The sequence below is a fragment of the Camellia sinensis genome, chromosome 5 (assembly GCF_055761805.1).
Source record: "Camellia sinensis isolate YWXY chromosome 5, ASM5576180v1, whole genome shotgun sequence".
NCBI classification, from domain to species: Eukaryota; Viridiplantae; Streptophyta; class Magnoliopsida; order Ericales; family Theaceae; genus Camellia; species Camellia sinensis.
In genome coordinates this window covers 188,524,318-188,545,591 of record NC_138965.1, presented here as the reverse complement: position 1 = coordinate 188,545,591, position 21,274 = coordinate 188,524,318, and positions in this window count along the sequence as shown.

The window sequence follows — 21,274 nt, the reverse complement described above, 5'->3', positions numbered from 1 at the left end:
TGAATTGGACAAAGACATGATTGGTTTTTTTTTTAGTTCTTCATTAAACAGTTGATTCGAATGATGAGATTGTTCAATTCGAAGTTATGAGTTAGCTTTTAGAGATGAAAGGAAATAGAGTCAAACAATGTTGAGTACAGAAAGACTTTGTTTATATTAAAGCCAAGATGATTACATTAAGTAACTCTATCTGGGCACAAATTCAAGCTCATAAAAATAAGGAATAGAATAAATAACAAGGTCATGAAATTTTGTCCAGCAATGGTCAATAAATTTATGTTATTTCTTTATTATTTCTTCTATCTCTTCTAAAGTTGATTGCATAAGCTGATGAGCTCTCACTTCATAATAGAGTTCTTCAGCCTTTGCTTCGAAGGCCTCTTCCCTTGATTTTTGTTCCAATTCATCTATAACCAAATCATCCCAGTATGCAGAATCTTTATTCCTGAAGTCATCGAACTCTTCGATAAAATTCTCTGCTTCATATTGGGCATGAATTCGGAGAGATAAGAGTTGATCCAGATTTTGGATGGTGATTTTAGAATTTCGATGCCAGTAGAGGAGCACTGGGAGTTGGTCCAAAAACAAATGAAGCTCTGCTTGGGCAATAGGGTTGAGAACATGACCTTTAGTCAAGATATCACAAGCCCATTGGAAGTTCTTAAGAGGAATGTCATCCTCAAGAACATTGAAGGGCAGATGGGAGAAAGCCGCGAGCAAAAGTTGAGCTTGCTTTCGCTCGGCTGGAGAAGGGGGTGACGGAGGTTGGTAAGGTGGAAAGACTTTGTCCATTGGAAGGGCAAGTCTTAGTTTTTCTGTCCAGGAAAGGATGGGAGGAGGAGAAGGAGAAGATGATTCTGCTTCAGAAGACGAAGGGGAAGGAGCAGAAGATGCAGATGCAGAAGAAGGTGTGGATGCTTCTATTATGGGAGATAGCACGGGAGCAGAAGGAACAAAAGCATTAATGTAGTCAAGCCAATCAGAAGAACAAATCTTCGCCTTTTTGGCTAAAAATGAAGGGGTGTACCCTTGTGCTTCTTCTGGACGCTGGGCAGGGTGCATTATCTTCGTAGGCATGGAAGAAGTATACCAAGCCATAAGCAGATTCTCCTCCAAGCTACGTCGAAGGTCAATGGGCACGTAAGGGTAGACCACTGAGCTTCGAGCGTAGGAGGGAAACTCCAAGGGGTCAGTAAACTCAACAAAATGGTGATTGATTCGCTCCCTTAGATCATAAGTCTCAGGAGTGGACCAGCTTGTCTAGCCAGAAGCTCCAGAGGATGAAGAGGTCACAGTTTCATCCCATGCAGAGGTCTGTGAAGAAGAGTTTCCTAGATCCATATTTGCAACTTGTCGAAGCAAAGGCTCGAGGGTAGTTCGGTCAGAATACAAAGGGAGCTTAGGGGAAGAACTCTTTGTATCTGTAAGTTTGTAAACCAAAGGATTAAAGGCAATGTGTTCATAGTCCAAAGGTTTATAATCTGCAAAAGCCTCCATTACCTGAATATAGGAGGGCGGGTAAAGGTGGCTAATGAATGCGTGGAGGTTCTTTCGAGGGGGAACAACATCACTCAAAGGCTCTTCATATGCTTGATCAATAGAAAGGGAAGTTGATGCAACCATAGCCTGTTCGAATACTAAGGTATTGGGATGTTCGACGAGTTAATGCAGATGATCTCCAAATGGATGACGGTTGTGTTTCCAGAATATGGACTCCATACACGTTCTGGAAGCGCGGGAAAACTGCAATCCACTAATATCACCAAGTATTGGGTATATTAGTGCGGGGGGTAATGTTGGCTACATATTTTGTAAAAGCCAGTTGCAATTCGACACGTGGCATAGTAAGGGTAATAAAGGAAGGTTATTCAAGCCTTTAATCCTGATCGTACACGTGGCAATAACTATTGGTCCTCACATGATCTGAGTAACACTAGATCAAACAACGGGATGCAAGATGACGTGTCTTCAACGGTTACTCATATTCAAATCCAGTACAAGAGGGAAGCTCAACTGCCAGTAATGGCGTAATGGAGCTACTTTTAAGGAAGCATGATCAGCGATCATGGAGGAGCAGTTCGACGGATCGAAGTGCAGTTCGAAGGTCATCACTGACGAGTATAAATAGCAGAGCAGCCCCCAGGAAAAAGGACAGACTCAGATCATACAAACCAGTCATTTACTTCATATATTTTCTTTTCCAGTCATTTACATTTCCAGTCTTTAAATACCTGCACTTTAAATACCAGCACTGCACTTCGATTCATAGGAGTAGTTTCAAGTAGATTCAAGTAGATTGCTGTTGTAAACCTCTCTGAGGCTGAGTTCGGACCATTGTAAGTGTTCATTTTTATGAAATACTTCAATTGTTCTTCATATTACTGTTATTTTCTATTAATTTCTCCTAAATCAAGCCACCAGTAAAAGTCCTCTTCATTGAGGCTGAAAAGAACTAAAACACAATCGTCTGATAATTGGTTGGCAATCACAATTTCTGTAAGGACTGATTGATCCTTGCTGGCACGCTCACATTCACAAAAATATCCTTCGAAAAGCCAAAAAGCCAACAGTAATACATATTTTTTTATCTTTTTATCTTTTTTGAGTCACATTATTTTTTTATTTTTTTACACATTTTTTTTTTTGTAAAAAATTAAAATGCATATTTATTTAGATCATTCCAAATAAACGTGTAATTTTGGTAGCAGTGAAGGAATCCATATAAATTGAGCTTAATAGTATGATTTTTAGCATAGTAATATTATAAATTTTAAATTTTTATTTAAAAATTTAGTCAAAAAAATCAATAAATAAGTTAAATTTAATCTATAAAATAGTCCTTACAAGACCCCTCTCAAATCCCTATCCTTCATTTGTAGAGTAATTTTCCTCATAAAAGTTCATGGACTACCCTTTCAAAAATTTTCTTTTTTACAGCAGAGTGACTTCGTGAAATCCATTGGAATTAAAATAAAAATTATTTAATAATTCCAAAAACAGTATGGTTGCATTGAATCAACACACCATGACCATGATGTCACCCACTACTTTTTTTTTTTTTTTAACTGCAGATGTCACCCACTATTTGTTACATCAAAAAAGGAAGATTATTGTAGGGGGAGGTCCAATCCCTAGAGGCTAAAACAAATAATAACAAGACCCCGTGTCTTTTGGGGGTAAGAGAGTAGAAAAAACGTCCTAAAAACTCTCTCAATTTATAGGACTTGTCCACATCTCTCTATAATTCATTACGCAAAATATGGGGACAGGGTCCTCAGCTCTATGCATTGATTGGTGCCTTAGACCAAATGAGATGGAAACCCTTGTGTGTTTTATTTATTTATTTATTTATTATTTTTATTTTTTTAATTATGTTTTTTTATTTATTTAAATCATGTAAATATGTAGCCCTTTTGTGAATGGATGGATATAGAACTACGGTGATAAATCTAAAGATAACTTATTGAGAAAAAGAGAAGATTGAAAAGTTTATTATGAGTGCCTAGTGCCCTTTAACAAAAAGATAAGTCTAGTTTCTAAAAATAATATTTAAAATTTTGTCAAAGAATAAATTTTATATTCTGCACCTTCAAATGGTACATATTATATTTTTTATGATAAATATTATAAATATTTGTGATGTATGCCTATTATGTTACTGTGATGTCTCGGGTCTTGGGCTTGATTATTATTATGTAATAAGGTAGTGTGTGTTACTTTCGGTGTTTTGTTTATCGTGTTAAGTCATTGAGATTTCTTTTCTACTTTTACTTAACCTCTCGTAACTTTTTCGAGTAAAAAAATTTGAGTTTTAGGTATTGGAACTTATCTTGGGTTACAAAATCAATTATGAGTTTCTGGACAACACTGCTCATGCCGATTTGGTAACCGCTCAAATGGGTCCTCACAAAAAATTTTGATTTTCTGGGCAGAAAATAGCTCAAGCGGATTTTGGGTCCCACTTGAGTGGATTTTGGTGGATTTTTCTGGGTTCCTCTTTGGAGCAAACCGCCTGTGGGGGCAAAAAAATCCGCTCGTGCGGAATTCAAATCACTTGTGCGGATTTCGACGTGTTTGTATCGATTTTCGTGCTATTTTCCTCAAAATTGATGCCAAAAAACGTGTTTTTGGACAGATTTTCACTTCTCTCTCTCTCTCTCTACTCATCTTTTTTCTCCATTCCCTCTACAAATACACCTAAATTCAAACTTCTCTCTAAGATTTAGCTCAAATCTTTAAGAGTTTGACGAGGTTTTTTACACCAAATCGAAGAAAGCGATGAGGGTTACGTTTATAACCAATTGGATCGAGTTTTCCTCAACCTTGAGTTGTAGAGTTTTCTTCCTCTTCATCTCCTAAGCTTGAGATAGGACTAATCTTAGAATTATATATATGTTTTTGCAAAATTATGCTTGTTTGAAGTATTTCTTACATGTTTAAGTTATGTTTTTGGATTGATGAACTCAAGATGATGTTAGAAGATAATTTTATCTATTTTTCTTAAAACTTTTGAGAATATGAGTTGTGTTCTAAAGTGTGGGTATTGTTTTAGAAAAATCTTTCCAAAAATGGAACAAAAACTTTGTTTTTGTGGAAACCCTAAAATGTAGAGATTTTGAAAAAAAAAACTTAAAATATTGTATGCTTGATAATTTGTTATGTGAGTAAATGATGGAGGAAATTTCTATAGTTGTATCTGTTGGAAATGGTTATAAAATTCTGGATAAAACCAGAATTTTTTCCTAAGTTCGGTCTATTTTTTAGGTGGGCCCCGAGTGTCGATTTACTCGGGTCAAAGTGGTAACGCGTTCTATGCCGCGTTGTGATTCACGTGGTATATTTGGTTGATCAAAACCATTACCGAGTGAATGGGAAATTGAAGCCAAAGTGTGCTCCATGGAAATGGAGTTTTGGTGGAAATTCCTTAAGGTTGTAAATTGGCTTGTCCCACATTGATTTGGTGGGAAGTTTTGAAAGGGTTTATAAGGCTTAGGGTGAGATACTTGGGGTGTGCCCCAAGGGGTACCCAAGTGTTTTAGAGGGAGAGGTTATGGGCAAAATGGGCTAGACCCATTGGACCCAAAAATCACCACGCGCGCGCCGCCGTCCGTCCGGTCGGGCGGGCTGGGCGCGGGTGTGTGGTTGGGCTTCTCATCTTTTTGGGCCAAAAACATTTGAATTTAATACTGTTTTGGAATTAATGCACACCCAAACAGGGCCCTTCCCGTTTTACTATCTGTTTGAATTCAAAACCCAACAGGTATGATACCTGTTCAATTCAAAACCAAGAGTTACATACCTGTTTAATTCAAATCCAAGAGCCACCTTCACATCTATTCTTCATCTTGCTGCATTTTATTTTCGAAAGAAAGAGTGTAAACACTTAGTGTGTTCGTAAGGCAAACAATTTGTAGTGCTGCTATTGTTTGTGGTAGATCATTTCATCCTGGGAGATAGACGTCCATATTCTGAAAGCACCGTGGAGAGGACGAATCTGTCTTAAGGACACAGTGTCTAACACTGGACTTGATCAGAAAATAATTTAAAGAAATTAAATCAAGTAAGTTATTTAATTTATTTTCAGTGTTGTTTTTATTTATTTAAATCAGATTTTAATTTTATTTTTGTAACAAAATAAAATCTGTTTTTGTTTATTTATTTTTATTTCGAGTTTGATTTTTGTAATCAAACAAATTCTCTCCTTTTCTTTATTTCTTTAAATTCTATTTGTTGTTGTGTACACAATAGAATTAAATCTTTTAAATACAGTGAAGATTGTCCAACAATCTTAAGACAGATTCCTTTTTGGGTATCTTCATTGTATTTAATTTTCTGTGTTTTCAAATTAATATTCTGGTTGGAAAAACAAATAGTGATTTATGCTATTTGACAGATAGTAGTAATATACTGTCTCTTTTCTTTGACAACAACTAGTAGTACGATACTGGTGTCATTAACAATTCAGAATATTATTTGGTATTACAGAAAATTCTTGTGATATTTTATTTTTCTAGTTTTAGTAACAAGGAAAATAAAATTATTTTGTTGTTATAATTTATTTTCTGGTTTTAGTAACTAGAAAATTAATTTGTGTTTTAATTTGTTCTGATTTTTGTAATCAGATAGTTTTGTGGTATTTTATTTTCTAGTTTCAGTAACAAGGAAAATAAAATTGCAGTATTTTCTAGTTTTAGTAACAAGAAAAATAAAATGATTTTGTGTTATAATTTATTTTCTGGTTTAAGTAACTAGAAAATTAAGTTGTGGTTTGGTTTTCTGATTTTTGTAATCAGATATTATTTCGGTATTTTATTTTACTAGTTTTAGTAACAAGGAAAATAAAATTATTTTGTATTGTAATTTATTTTCTGGTTTTAGTAACTAGAAAATTAATTTTGTTAATCAATCATGTAACTCTGTGACTCGGTCACAATCTGTTATTTTTGTAAGTAACTTATGGTTTCGTTTGGTAGACCACTTATTTTTGAACCCTTTGTGAAAAGGTGTTAATTCTTTTGACTTTATCATAGTTCATCGTGAGTATACATGGAAGAATTTGTTTCTAGAGTAAAATATTAGTTTTACAAACTAATTTTATTTTATTACAATGTGGATTCATAGTCTTGAATTGTTTCTGCTCTTGAGTCAGAAAATATATATATATATATATATATATATATATATATATATATATATTCACAAGAACATTTTAATGCATATTTAATTTGTTTATTTATGTACAAATCAAACTTATTAAATGAAGGTATGTTTTGTCATTTTAAAGTTTAATGTTTAAATGCGTTGGATTTTATTTATGAGTTGAGAATTCTTTTATTTCATGGTGCAAGCGATGGGATCACGCATGATTAATTTATTTTGTTGATTCATTATTTTTAGTTGATACGTTTGATATGCATGTATGATATCAACTCAAGTTATTTCTTAAACAATAATTTCAAGTGATTTGGAATGATAAATTGTTATGTCGACTTAGGACATAAGCAGGTTAATTTGAATATTTCTAATCAATTTTGAATGGGTGTTTGAACACCAAAGAAATTTAAACATGAAGATGTATGTAATTATATCGGTCTGTTTAATTGGGAAGTAATTTAAGAAATCTTTTATGTTGATTATTGAATTATGTGACATGAGATGTCATTAAATTATTTTACTTGCGTAGTAGAATTTGTTAAATCATGAACCATTTTATTAATATGGGGGTGTATCTCTTGCATTATTTGAGATAAGTTAATTTTCTTCTGTCACAAATATTTTTATAACAGTGACATTTATTTGTTATTGAGTTACAAGAATGTATACAATCAAATGGGTTTTTGAATTGTTTGATTCTTAGGCAAAATTTTTTATGAGGATATGATTTTGTCAAAACTTTAATTCTGACTTGAGTAGTCATAATTATTTTGGTTTTTTCTTGAATTTGTTTTAAAATTCATTGATTTATATTAGAAGTGATAGGGGTGGTGAATATGATGCACCATTAAATGAATTTTGTGCACAACATGGCATTATTCACCAAACTACAGCCCCTTATTCTCCACAGCAAAATGGAGTTGCTGAAAGGAAGAATAGAACCCTAAAAGAAATGATGAATGTCATGTTACTAAGTTCAGGTTTACCACAGAACTTGTGGGGGGAAGCAATATTGTCTGCTTATTATGTTCTTAATAGAATACCCCACAAGAAAACCAAAAGCATTCCTTATGAATTGTGGAAAGGTCGACCACCTTCCTACAAATACTTAAAAATGTGGGGGTGTTTGGCAAAAGTTGAAGTACCTGTTCCTAAAAAGACAAAGATTGGACCAAAAACAGTATATTGTGTATTTATTGGTTATGCTCAGAATAGTAGTGCATATCGGTTTCTGACTTATAAATCAGAAATACCTGATATAAATGTGAACACTATTATAGAGTCAAGGAATGCTGTGTTTTTTGAACATGTCTTTCCTTACAAGAAAGGACAGGAATTAAGTTCACAGAAAAGAACTTATGATTGTACACAATGTTAAGAGACTAATGACAATCAAACACAAGAGACTAGTAATAGTCTCGACCAACAGGATTTAACTAATGATGAACCTAGACGAAGTAAGAGAGCAAGAACATCAAAATCCTTTGGTCCAGATTTTCTGACATACTTGTTAGAAAATGAACCTCAAAGCTTTAAGGCAGCAATGACAGGTCCTGAAGCACCTTTGTGGAAAGAGGCTGTTAATAATGAAATCGAATCCATTATGCAAAATCATACTTGGGAATTGGTGGATCTTCCACCAGGTTCTAAACCTCTTGGATATAAATGGATATTCAAGAGAAAAATGAAAGCAGATGGTTCAATTGACAAGTATAAAGCAAGACTTGTTGTTAAAGGTTACAGACAAAAGGAAGGTCTGGATTATTTTGACACATATTCCCCTGTGACAAGAATAACATCCATTCGCATGCTTATTGCTATAGCAGCGTTGTTTAATTTAGAAATACATCAAATGGATGTTAAGACAACTTTCTTAAACGGTGATCTAAATGAAGAGATCTATATGGAACAACCCGAAGGGTTTGTGGTATCAGGGCAAGAAAAGAAAGTTTGTCGACTTGTAAAATCCCTTTATGGATTAAAACAAGCACCTAAGCAATGGCATGAAAAATTTGATCATGCAATGCTTACTAATGGGTTTAAGATAAACGAATGTGACAAATGCGTCTATGTTAAAAACACTGACCAAGGATATGTCATAGTTTGTCTTTATGTGGATGACATGCTTATCTTTGGAAGCAGTCAAAACATGATCAAATCAACTAAGAAGATGCTTAACAAAAGATTTGATATGAAAGATATGGGGGTCGCAGATGTTATATTAGGAATGAAAATTACTAAAACATCTGACGGATATGCATTATCTCAATCTCATTATATTGAGAAAATTCTTGATAAATTTATCAAGGATGATTTGAATTTAGCTAGAACACCTGTAGACATCAGTCTTTATTTATCAAAAAAAATAAAAGTGATGCAGTGTCTCAGTTAAAATACTCCCAAATCATTGGAAGCCTAATGTACCTAATGAATTGTACTCGTCCTGATATAGCTTATGCTATCAGTAAATTGAGTAGGTACACTAGAAACCCTGGAGAAGACCATTGGAAAGCGATCATTCGAGTTCTTAGATATCTAAGATTTACTCGTGATCATGGTTTGAACTTTACTCGATATCCAGCAGTACTCGAAGGTTATTGTGATGCCAATTGGATATCGAATACTAAAGATTCAAAATCCACTAGTGGATATGTCTTTACTCTAGGAGGCGCTGCTGTTTCTTGGAAGTCCACGAAACAAACTTGCATCGCACGATCCACAATGGAATCCGAGTTCATTGCTTTAGACAAAGCAGGTGAAGAAGCAGAATGGCTTCGTCACTTCTTAGAAGACATTCCAATGTGGCCAAAACCTGTGCCAGCTATTTGCATTCATTGTGATAGTCAATCTGCAATAGGCAGGGCACAAAATCACATGTATAACGGTAAGTCACGACATATACGTCGTCGACATAATACTGTAAGGCAATTGTTGTCAAACGGAATAATCTCAAGAGATTATATAAATCTAAAGAGAATATTACGGATCCGTTAACAAAAGGTTTGACAAAAGAGCTAGTGTATAGTTCATCGAAGGGGATGGGATTAAAGCCTATTACATAAGAGTCGTCATAATGGTAACCCTACTTATATGACTGGAGATCCCAAGAACTAAGTTCAAAGGGACAACTAAGTTATGTATGGCTCGCCAGAAATCACCAAGGGATTAAGATTCCTACCCATTCCTATGGTGAGAGTGATATCTGCAACATATGTTGTCTGCAGGGGTATAAGGATAAGCTTTGCTTTTAATGATTACTTATATCTTGATTAAGGCATAAAATCAAGACGAGTATAAAGAGATACTCACAATAAGAATCACCTATATGAGTGTTGAACTGGGGCGGGTTCTATGAGAATGCCAAGGCTAAATTCTCTAGAAACACTTATGAAAACCAGGCGCGTTCAAGGCCAAAATGAACACAACAGTGAGAACCACGATGTGTTAGAAGATATTTTGTGTGAAATCTATTGTCTTGGCTTACACAAACGGCTGAACAATTCAAGGCATCGCGTCCATTGGTTAGCCAGTAAGTCCGATAGGTTATCACTAGGGAAGGTTCAAGGCCGAAAACTACCTATCCTGATGCAAGATATTTTCGACTTATACTCTTTCGTTAAGTCTGCATATTGTTGCATTTCCGTTGTCATCAAATTCCATTCATGTGGGGGATTGTTGGAAATGGTTATAAAATTCTGGATAAAACCAGAATTTTTTCCTAAGTTCGGTCTATTTTTTAGGTGGGCCCCGAGTGTCGATTTACTCGGGTCAAAGTGGTAACGCGTTCTATGCCGCGTTGTGATTCACGTGGTATATTTGGTTGATCAAAACCATTACCGAGTGAATGGGAAATTGAAGCCAAAGTGTGCTCCATGGAAATGGAGTTTTGGTGGAAATTCCTTAAGGTTGTAAATTGGCTTGTCCCACATTGATTTGGTGGGAAGTTTTGAAAGGGTTTATAAGGCTTAGGGTGAGATACTTGGGGTGTGCCCCAAGGAGTACCCAAGTGTTTTAGAGGGAGAGGTTATGGGCAAAATGGGTTAGACCCATTGGACCCAAAAATCACCACACGCGCGCGCGCGCCGCCGTCGCCGTCCGTCCGGTCGGGCGGGCTGGGCTGGGCCTGGGCTTGGGCGCGGGTGCGTGGTGTGTGGTTGGGTTGGGCTTCTCATCTTTTTGGGCCAAAAACATTTGAATTTAATTTTATTTTTTATTAAAATTAAATTAGTTTGGATTTTTTGTTCATCCAAACAGGGCCCTTCCCGGTTTCAAACAGAAATAAACTGTTTTGGAATTAATGCACACCCAAACAGGGCCCTTCCCGTTTTACTATCTGTTTGAATTAATTCAAATCTGTTTGAATTCAAAACCCAACAGGTATGATACCTGTTCAATTCAAAACCAAGAGTTACATACCTGTTTAATTCAAATCCAAGAGCCACCTTCACATCTATAAATAGGACCACCCTCATTTGATGTTTTGGATTCAGAAATTTCGTATTTCACCTCTGTTAATTCTATTCTTCATCTTGCTGCATTTTATTTTCGAAAGAAAGAGTGTAAACACTTAGTGTGTTCGTAAGGCAAACAATTTGTAGTGCTGCTATTGTTTGTGGTAGATCATTTCATCCTGGGAGATAGACGTCCATATTCTGAAAGCACCGTGGAGAGGACGAATCTGTCTTAAGGACACAGTGTCTAACACTGGACTTGATCAGAAAATAATTTAAAGAAATTAAATCAAGTAAGTTATTTAATTTATTTTCAGTGTTGTTTTTATTTATTTAAATCAGATTTTAATTTTATTTTTGTAACAAAATAAAATCTGTTTTTGTTTATTTATTTTTATTTCGAGTTTGATTTTTGTAATCAAACAAATTCTCTCCTTTTCTTTATTTCTTTAAATTCTATTTGTTGTTGTGTACACAATAGAATTAAATCTTTTAAATACAGTGAAGATTGTCCAACAGTATCAAATGAAGTAATTTCATGAGACGATGAGAAATTGTTGATTTGGGAAGCTTGAGGAATAGCTTCTTGTTGTTGTTGTTGTTGTTTTGGAAAGACTAAATGCTAAAAATGATGATTAATGTATGGAAAATACATGAAGATTGATATTGTATTATTTTATCTCTTGTAAGTGTACTATGATGTTTCAATGACAAGAGGTGGGAGAATTTGATCACAATGAAAAATTGTATGATGAAATTAAAAATGGACTGTATTAATGCATTGTTCTCTATTGCATTGCCACTCCATTTTATTTTTGTTGTAATTGATTTTAAATCTTGCATTGAAAATATATTGTTTTGAGAAAAGAAATTATTTGTGAAATAAGATCATTTTGCATTTGTTTTGGAGTAAATATGTTGGTAAGTCTGGATAAGGGGTGTAGTTGATATTGATTAAGTTGGCCTGAGATTCCATGGTGAAAGACTGAAAACACTCGCGGATGAGGTATCATGTGCCTTCCGGTTAGTTGCCGACAAAGTGATAGTACTTGTTATGTGTACTTGCAGACACCAACTTAAGAATTATCTGAATCGTATTTATTGCCACTTTGAATTACGTTGAAATTATTGAAATTGTTGAATTCTCAAATTGCATTGTGCACAAAAGTTTCAAAAATATAGAGATATATATGTTTTTGAACATAGCATGACATATGCATTCATATCAGGAAATTGTATAAAATGTATATACTTTGTTATGATTTTCCTATTGGGTTTTGTGCTCACCTTATGGGATTTTGTGCAAGAAAGGATGCGGTGATCCCACACAAGTTAAAAGTGTGGAATGTGTTTTGAGAGCACAAGGCTCTTCCATTTTTGTTGTAGTTATTTTAACAAGCTAAGGGCTTTATATGTGTGGGTTCAAAAATCAATTTTATATAACTGGACTTAAGCCTTGGAAATTGTAGCCCTTAAGGGTATTGAATTGTTCTTGATAAATTACGCCACATGTTATAGATTCATATTCTAAAAATGTTGAATGTATAACTATTTGTTAAATATTTTTTTTATAAATTTCTTGGGTTTGATGAATATAAGGGATTGTTTGGGATATTCTAAATAAGTGTACTTTTTTATTTTTTATGAAATATTGGTTGGGTTTGAAGTGATGTGGTAAAGAGGTGATGTGACTTAAATAAGATGATATGACTTAAATAGGATAGTGACTTTTTGAATTTTTTATGAGATGTCAAACTTAGCCTAAATATTGGAGATTTAATGATGAAGTCTGTGTTGGGGGGTTTTATGCTCCTTATATGGAAAGAAGTTAATATAATTGGAAGTTAATGAATACTTATTGCGTTATTTAGGCCTCGTTTGGGAACAGACTAATTTAGTAACTTTTTGGTTATTTGGCTAAAAAGGTAGGTAAAAAAAACTTGTATGTTTGGGATGACTTTTTAGCTAATTACGAAAAGATGTGCAAAAAGTAGAGAGAAAAGAGAATCTTTGACTTTTTAGTATGAGTTGTTGACTTTTTGACTAATTTAGTAACTTTTTGGCTAATTAGCTAAAAAAGTAAGTCCCCAAACAGGACCTTAATATAATTGGAAGTTAATGAATACTTATTGCGTTATTTGGGTTGGGGGGCACAGTAACTTTGTAAACAAAACCAATGAGTTTTTTTTTTGGGGGGGGGTTGGTTTCATCGCTTTACCAAAAATTACTTAATATTTACCAAAAAATAGATAACATATACTAAAAAAATTGTAGCAGATATTTTCCAATTCGTGTTATGTTTGGACTTCATACTTCTTTTTTATGTTCAGAAAAACAAGCCTACTTCTTTATCGAGCCTACTTCCTTATTGAGCCGAGCTCGAGCTCAATAAACAAGCTCGATAAGTAAACGAGCCGAGCTCGAGCTCAGCAAAGCTCGGCTCGGCTCGGCTCGTTTGCAACCCTATTTACACTTAATTTTATATATTTGTTTATATTTACCTTTTCACACACAATGTGCATTAATGAAAGAAAAATGTTTTGAAATTCTATTTCTTGAGTTTTAAAGCCAACTCTAATGAGTTGGTAGTGGATCTCATCTACTATTATGTGATATTTTGCTCTTGTTTTTTTTTTTTTTTTACCTTCTTATTATGTCATTAATGTTTCATTAGAATATTAAAATTAATGCTATTATGAATCATTATTGCTAATGTAATACTTTAATTTTATTAAAAGAAAAATTATATAATTATATTAAAATTATAAAATTAACTATATTTTTTCTACAGTTTATGAAAGTCAATTAAATTTACCTAATTTTTGTTTGTTAAGCACCACTAGGGTGAATCACAACCTCCCAAATCCGTCAAGAGATAAAAGATTTTTTCTTTCTCTTTCTTTTTTTTTTTAGATTGTGAAAGAGATAAAGTTATCATCATGATATTTTGTTCATAAGAAAGAAATTAACTATTTCCATGATCTTTAGATCTCGATGTGACGTAAAGATTTTTCACATCAAGCGATTAGGACAACCACTACCCCATCTCTAATTTCATCCTTGGCTGCAAGGTGACCATTGAAAATATAGAGATTAATAATAATACGAAAGATTTGAGAAATAGAATTAAAGTGGAAAAAATATAGATATTTATAGCTGCTAAAAATAATGAACATAATAAATTAATTGGTGGATGAAAGAGTTACAGCACTTCATAACATGAAAAAAAAAATGAATTAATTACAAAATCGAATATAATCATTTTACATAATCATTTGTTTATGAATTTCATACCTGTATTCACATAAGAGATTTGATTTTTAATAAATTGGGATAAGATTCAAACTTTGGATCATAAAATTGAGGTGGGCTGAATTAAAATCTTTTTATTAAATGAGTTGGGCTGAGAAATAATCTTTGTGCCTCAGCATGATTGATTTTTTTTATGTATATTATACATATTATATAATTATACATTAATACATATTAGTGCATAATACGTATAACTTATTTAATTTTATTATTTTAAAAGTAGAGAAAATACTTAATAAGGAAAATGCACCCAACAAGGTTCAAAATTAGCATGTAATGAATAAAATTAAATTAGAGTGTTTGCACCAATTCAATTACAAAATTACTAGTGTCTAGTGTTTTTTTTTTTTTTTTTTTTCACTATAAATATGTATTAGTTGGATGAATTTGAGATCAAATATTATGATATCATTTAAAATTTGTATTTGGGATGAAATTTTTAAGCCCAGTATAAATTGAGAAAAATAATCATGGCATTAGTTGATGATACACATTAAAAATAGTTATGGGATTAAACGTTTGATACTAATTATTCCAAGATATCCAATTTCCCTTAATACTTATTTATTTTTTAAACAAACTTTTGTTCAGTTCAATTATATAAAGGTAATTATTTAGTGATCACAGTATCATATCACTTTACATCGTTGGGCATCACACTATCAATATTTGCTTATTTCATGTACAAGACAAGGATGCAGTTCGAATTTTTTTTTAAAGTCATTTTCTGGACCACTAAGCATAATTTTCAAGTTGATTCAAATTTCAAAACCAATAAATGGGAACCTCTGAAGTTTTGTAAAAGTTAAATTGTCCAATTCCTAATCCAATTAGTAGAGCCAAACCATTCCAAAAAGAGAAATTGCAAGGGCAATAACACTTCAAAAGGCCAACCCTATTGGTAGGATTATTGATTAGGGACTTGATTGAAACCCCCAGTAAAGTCCCACCTCCACCACCCCCATACACGCGGAAGTTGGTCATTAGATTTTAAAAAAATAAAAAATAAAAAATTGACCAATCAGAGCCCACTGGGGGCCTGGGGTCACCCCCAGTGGAGGTCTAGACTATTTTCCTATTGATTAATACAACTAATATATTGAGCACTGCTATGGGTGACCCCCACCTCTACATGAGGGGCTGTGAGAGCAAAAATAATAAATAAATAAATAAAAACTTTGCACCAATCAAAAAATAGTGGGGGTGGTGGGGCTCGGTCTAACTCTTTTTCCTATTTTTCTAAAACAGTTGTTTCTAGTACACTGACCCCACACTTTTATTTAGAGTCGGTAGTAGGGGAATAGAAGAGGGAGAATAATGGGAGTAAAAGACCAAAATGTTCTTAGGAGAGTAAATAGCCTAATAGTAGGAGGCATGTGGTAACGTTTGGTCTTTATTTTTTTTTTGATAACGCAAGTATTCCCAACCCTCTAGTTTTTCGGGAAGTCAGGACTAATCCTGCGGGGTAAGTAGAACGTTTAGTCTTTATTTATAAGAAACATTATTAAATATGTTTTTATTTGTTTTTGTTAAAAAATATATTTGACATATGTTTTTCAGAACAAGTGAGAGGAGTTAGAGGGGTCATCAGTGGCAGTGATGGTTAGTGTCCGAATGTAGTAAGGACTCATTGAGGCAACTAGAGGTGTGGAGACTCGTTGAAATTAATTGTCGACGGCGAATATCAAAAGGGGTTGGCAATGGCAATGCCCAAAGGGGATTGTAAAAAGGTTAACTGAAAGTAGATGAGAGTGAAGAGAATGAGAAATTGTTAATAATTTTTATTTTTTTTCATAAAATTTATTTATATCTTTTAGAAATAAAAATAGAGACCAAACAAATTTTTATTTCAGACCACCCTTAATTGCCTCTCACTCTCATAACCATCCCCACCTCCAACTGCTATCACCAAGGATTACCAATGACTACCTTTGATAAGTCCCATATCACCTTTAATTGTCGATAACCACTTTCGGCAAGGGCCGTTATTTTGACTATCACATCTAGTTATTAACAATCATGTTAAGGCATTACCTTAAGCTAACAATCACTTTTAATCACTCCCTCGCATATTTTTAAAATAAATTTTTAAAAATCTGTGCATATCAGAAATATACTATAAATGTTATCAACTCCTACCACATCATTAGACATAAATTTAACAGTGATATTTTAAACATTTCTAATATTTTTTTAGAAATTATTATGTTCTCATTCTTGAAATTGGACAAAAAAAATTATTGTAACGGTGATATCACGCCATCATGTATACGTGATATCACTAGCCAATAAGATATCGGTGGTACTACATGTACCAATTAATGTACTAACTAATATACTAACACTAGTTATAACGTTATTATTGATCACACTCATTAATCACATTATAAATACCAAAAACCTCTTAAATTATACCACATTATCAATTTGTACACTAATTAATATACTAATTTATACATATAGCATTATTCATAAGATATTACCCATCATGTATAGATCTCAACCCCATTATAATTACATGAAAGTTATAACAATGACATGGGTGGGTAATTACAATTAATAGGTGGGATTCACTCAATCATATGTTAAATTATAATTGGTCAGTAATGCCACATATATATGATGACGTGATATCACCATTATAATCAAATTTAACATATAATTTAACATATAATTGAGTGAATATGATGATGTGATATCACTATTATACTCAAGTTTTACTCATGAAATTGGCATCCGAAAGATAAAAAAGAAAAACGAAAATCAGACGTGCACTTAGTGGCCCATCTCCAACGCGGACCCTAGCCCTTTCCAAGAAAGCCGTAGGTGGGCCATCTAAAGAGGCCCACAGCAGTATTTTTCCAAGACGTCGTAATAGCGTCACCATGAAAAGTCCTCCGTCCTTTCACATTGAGGGAGTTTGGCATTCGTTTTTTCATTTTTTTTTTTAAATTCAAAAAGTTGATGCATTTAAGAAATTTGTTAAAAAATTAATTTTTTCATTAGTAGAAAAACTAATAAGTGATTTTCTAACTTTTACACTTGGTGGCAGATAATTTTTTTAAAAAAAACTTATTTAGCCAAATAAATTAAAAAACTAGTTTAACTCATTCTAATGAGTCTGCCTAATACGATGGTAATAAAATCATAGATATTTATTTTGATTATCAAAGATTTAAAAAAAATAAAAATAAAGATAGTGTTAGTATGTTATTATAATTAAATTACAATTGAAATAAGTCCCAAATATTATTATTTTTTTTATCAAAATTCTATATAATTTCAAATCATATTTTTTAAAATTAAGTAATTTTAAACCTATTTCAAATTGTAGTTGTTTTGTGAAGCTCACTTACAAACTAAAATTTTACATAATAAATTATTTAAAATTGTGCTATAAAAACTCCACTATATTAAAATCATGTTTCAAAATTATAATTTTAAACTCAAAATTGTGTAATTATTTCACGACGTCAATAAATAAATTTTTTTATTTATAAATTTGTATGAAAATTTATGTCCAAATAACTAGTTTTTATTTAATAATTGAATATTTAAAAAGACAAAAAAAAATAATAGTATGAATTAAGCAAAAAAAAAAGTGGTATATCTCCGAGGTAGTGGTGGCATGAAAAGGCGTTGGTCTTCTAAGCAGATGAATAAGGCTCAACAACTCATTTATTTAGTGAAACTGACAATATTATACTTCGCTCGTGGTTCTATCTCTTCTATCGGGGATTAGTGCATTCTCTACTTATCCTAATAATGAATCCCTTCTTTTGAGTTAGGATAAATTTAACTTCTAAACCAGAGGCTAGACGTTACAATTAGAATTGCAAACGAATTGAGTCGAATTAAACTTTAGTATGTTTGGATTTGTTTATTAAGACTTTAACAAACTCGAACTCAAGCTTGAACTAAATAAAAATTTAACGAACCGAGCTCTAGTCGAGTTGACTTAGACTTAACCCGACCTCAAATCTGTTCTCGAGCCCTAACGAGTCAACCAAGTCATAAATTCAATTATATATACAATATATATAAACATTATACATATAAAAAAAAAAAGTCAATATTTTACCAAAATAATAATATCTACTATCACTATTATATAAATGTACTATCTATAGTTAATTATTATTTACATTTATATTTTTTTAATATATAAATAACATATTTATCTTATTTTTTATACATATTTTTATATTATTTAATATATAAATAATAAATATTAAACAAACCACCTAACGGGCTAAGCTTACGAGCCGAGTTTTAGAATGTTTTGATTTGTTTATTAAAAATGAGACATTTACACGTAAGTTCTACTTTATAAACTTATACTCTATTAATTTTGGACCTTTAAATGCTATTAAATTTTTAATAGTTAAAATTGTCTTTCAAACAATGACTATTCATCATATATGATTATCTATAAAGAAACATGATAATTTGACATTTTTTGATTTTCAATCTTTAAAACATCAACTTTAAAATTGAAAAAACTAAAAAAACATTTTGTTCAAAAAAGAAAAAAAAAAAAAACTGCTTGTTTGGTTTTGGTTTCTAGAAAATACTTTTCAAAAAATTTTAGTTTTTTATTTTCCGTATTTTTTTATTTTCAATGATTTTTTTAATATTTTAAGCAATTTTTTAATTTTTAAACATACCTAACATAAATACACTTAAAAAGTATAATATTTGTGAAAAAAATCTTTAAAAAATTTACTAAATATCAAAAATAGAAAAAATAAATAAAATAAAAATTCAATACATTTTTTGTATTTTTTTATTTATTAATTTTGTAAAATATTTTTTTTTACAAATATTTTACTATTTAGATACACCTAAGTAAGGTGTATCTTAAAAAGTAAAAAAAAAAATGCTTAAAATTATTCACTAAAAACAAAAAATCACGAAAAACAAAAAATTGGATTTATAGAAAATTGAAACGAAACACATACTGTAAAATGTTTTTTTGAAAAAATAAAAAAAAATGTTTTTTTTTGTGTGTAAAACTAAAAATTTTGTGTCTATAAAGATGTATGATGAAGAAACATTGATGTGAAAAATTAAAAAAAAAACATTTAAAAATGAAAAAACTGATAATGTTCTTAATTTTAAAATTGAAAAAAAATTGATAATATTCTTAATTTTATTAGATAGTTGAAAACCAATAAGTAGAGAGTAAAAACGTTTAATCTCATGTTCTTTTTTTCATCAGTTAATGAAACAATTATCTAGAACACTACTATGCAAAATTAATAGTGTTATTAATTTTTAAAAATTGAAAAAAACTGGTAATATTCTCAATTTTACTAAATATGACTTATTGGTTGAAAAATCTTAAATAGAATCTAAGTTACCATAATATTTGTAAATAAGACTTTTAGATAATTAACTCTATAAAAATTTAACGAGCTCGAGTTTGAATTCAAACACAAAAAAATTTAGGTGGTATTTGGTTTTCATTTTTGGCTAAATAATCACAAAAGGACAAAAAAAGGTCAAAAAATCACAAAAAGACAAAAAAAAATCCACCATTCCAAAGTTAAAAAGCCAATCAAGAATACAATGAACAAAAAAGTCTCAAGCTAAAAAAGTCAAAAAATCAACTAAAAAAGTCATTGCCAAACGAAGGCTTAATGAATCGAGATCGATCGAGCTCTTACCAAGTTGAAATCGAGCATGTTCATGAATGATTCTGTTCATCTCCAGCCTAGTTAGTGCTCGTTTGACAATGATTTTTTTAGTTAACATTTTTATTTTTTTGACTTTTTTAACTTGAGATTTTTTTGATCGTTTGGTATTTTTTTGGGGCTTTTTGACTTTAGAATGACAATTTTTTTTTTATCGTTTTGTAATTTTTGTCTTTTTTTTATTATTATTATTATTATTTTTTGTCATTTTGTAATTTTTTAATCCACCACAAAAACAAAACGACCCCTTACAATGATGCCACTACCTTTTCTTCTGTTAAAAAAAAAAAAATGGTTCGAAAATAAAAGCTGCCGTTTGTCCACGATGATCTTGGACTCTGTAACTGTCTGCGAGCCAGTTCATTCATTAGAAATTGGTTCTCTCTCTCCCTCTCTCTTTCAAAACCAATCAGTGGGTGGGGCTTCAAGACTCTGGGCAGACCAGGAAAGACTTTGGGGTCCACACTGGATGTACGGTTTGAATAAATTTTCCCGCTGATTTTCCCGGAAAATCCACATTCCTTAATACGAAAAACCATTGAATATCTCAGGTACACTTTCTCTCTCATTGCACTGAATTCCTTCTTGTTAGGTTTTATTTCTTGGCAATCCCGTTTGACAAAACTCCTTTCAGTTGTATTTCTTTTCGCACTTTTATTTCAGTGAGGCTATGAGTGTTTAGATGCGAATCCAACCCGAATTGTGTCATTCAGAGAAGTTTGTGATGCTAATGCTTTCAAGATTGCCACTTCGCTGATTATGACAGGGATCGAGCTGCCCGGTCAGCTCGCGGGGGTCCAGGGGGCAGCGCCCCTTGGTGGGTCCGGGGCAGCGCCACGGCGGGGTTGAGAGGCAGCGCCCCCGAAGCAAAATGCAAAAATGCATTAAAAGTTGCCTGTCCGATCATGTTTTATTTTTCCAGTTTTTCCAGTTTTGGCCTTCCCGCTCGAGCGGGGAAAGGGACGCTCGAGCGGGGATTGGAAGCTCTCAGCATCTCTGCAGTCGCCTGTAAAAATACTGGAATGTGTGATTTTACGCTCGAGCGGATGCTCCTACGCTCGAGCGCATCTCAGTTTATTCGCACGCAGTTTTTGGTCAGTCCGCTCGAGCGGGCTGTGTTGAGCTCGAGCGGAGATCGCGGGACAGATTCTATAAATTCGC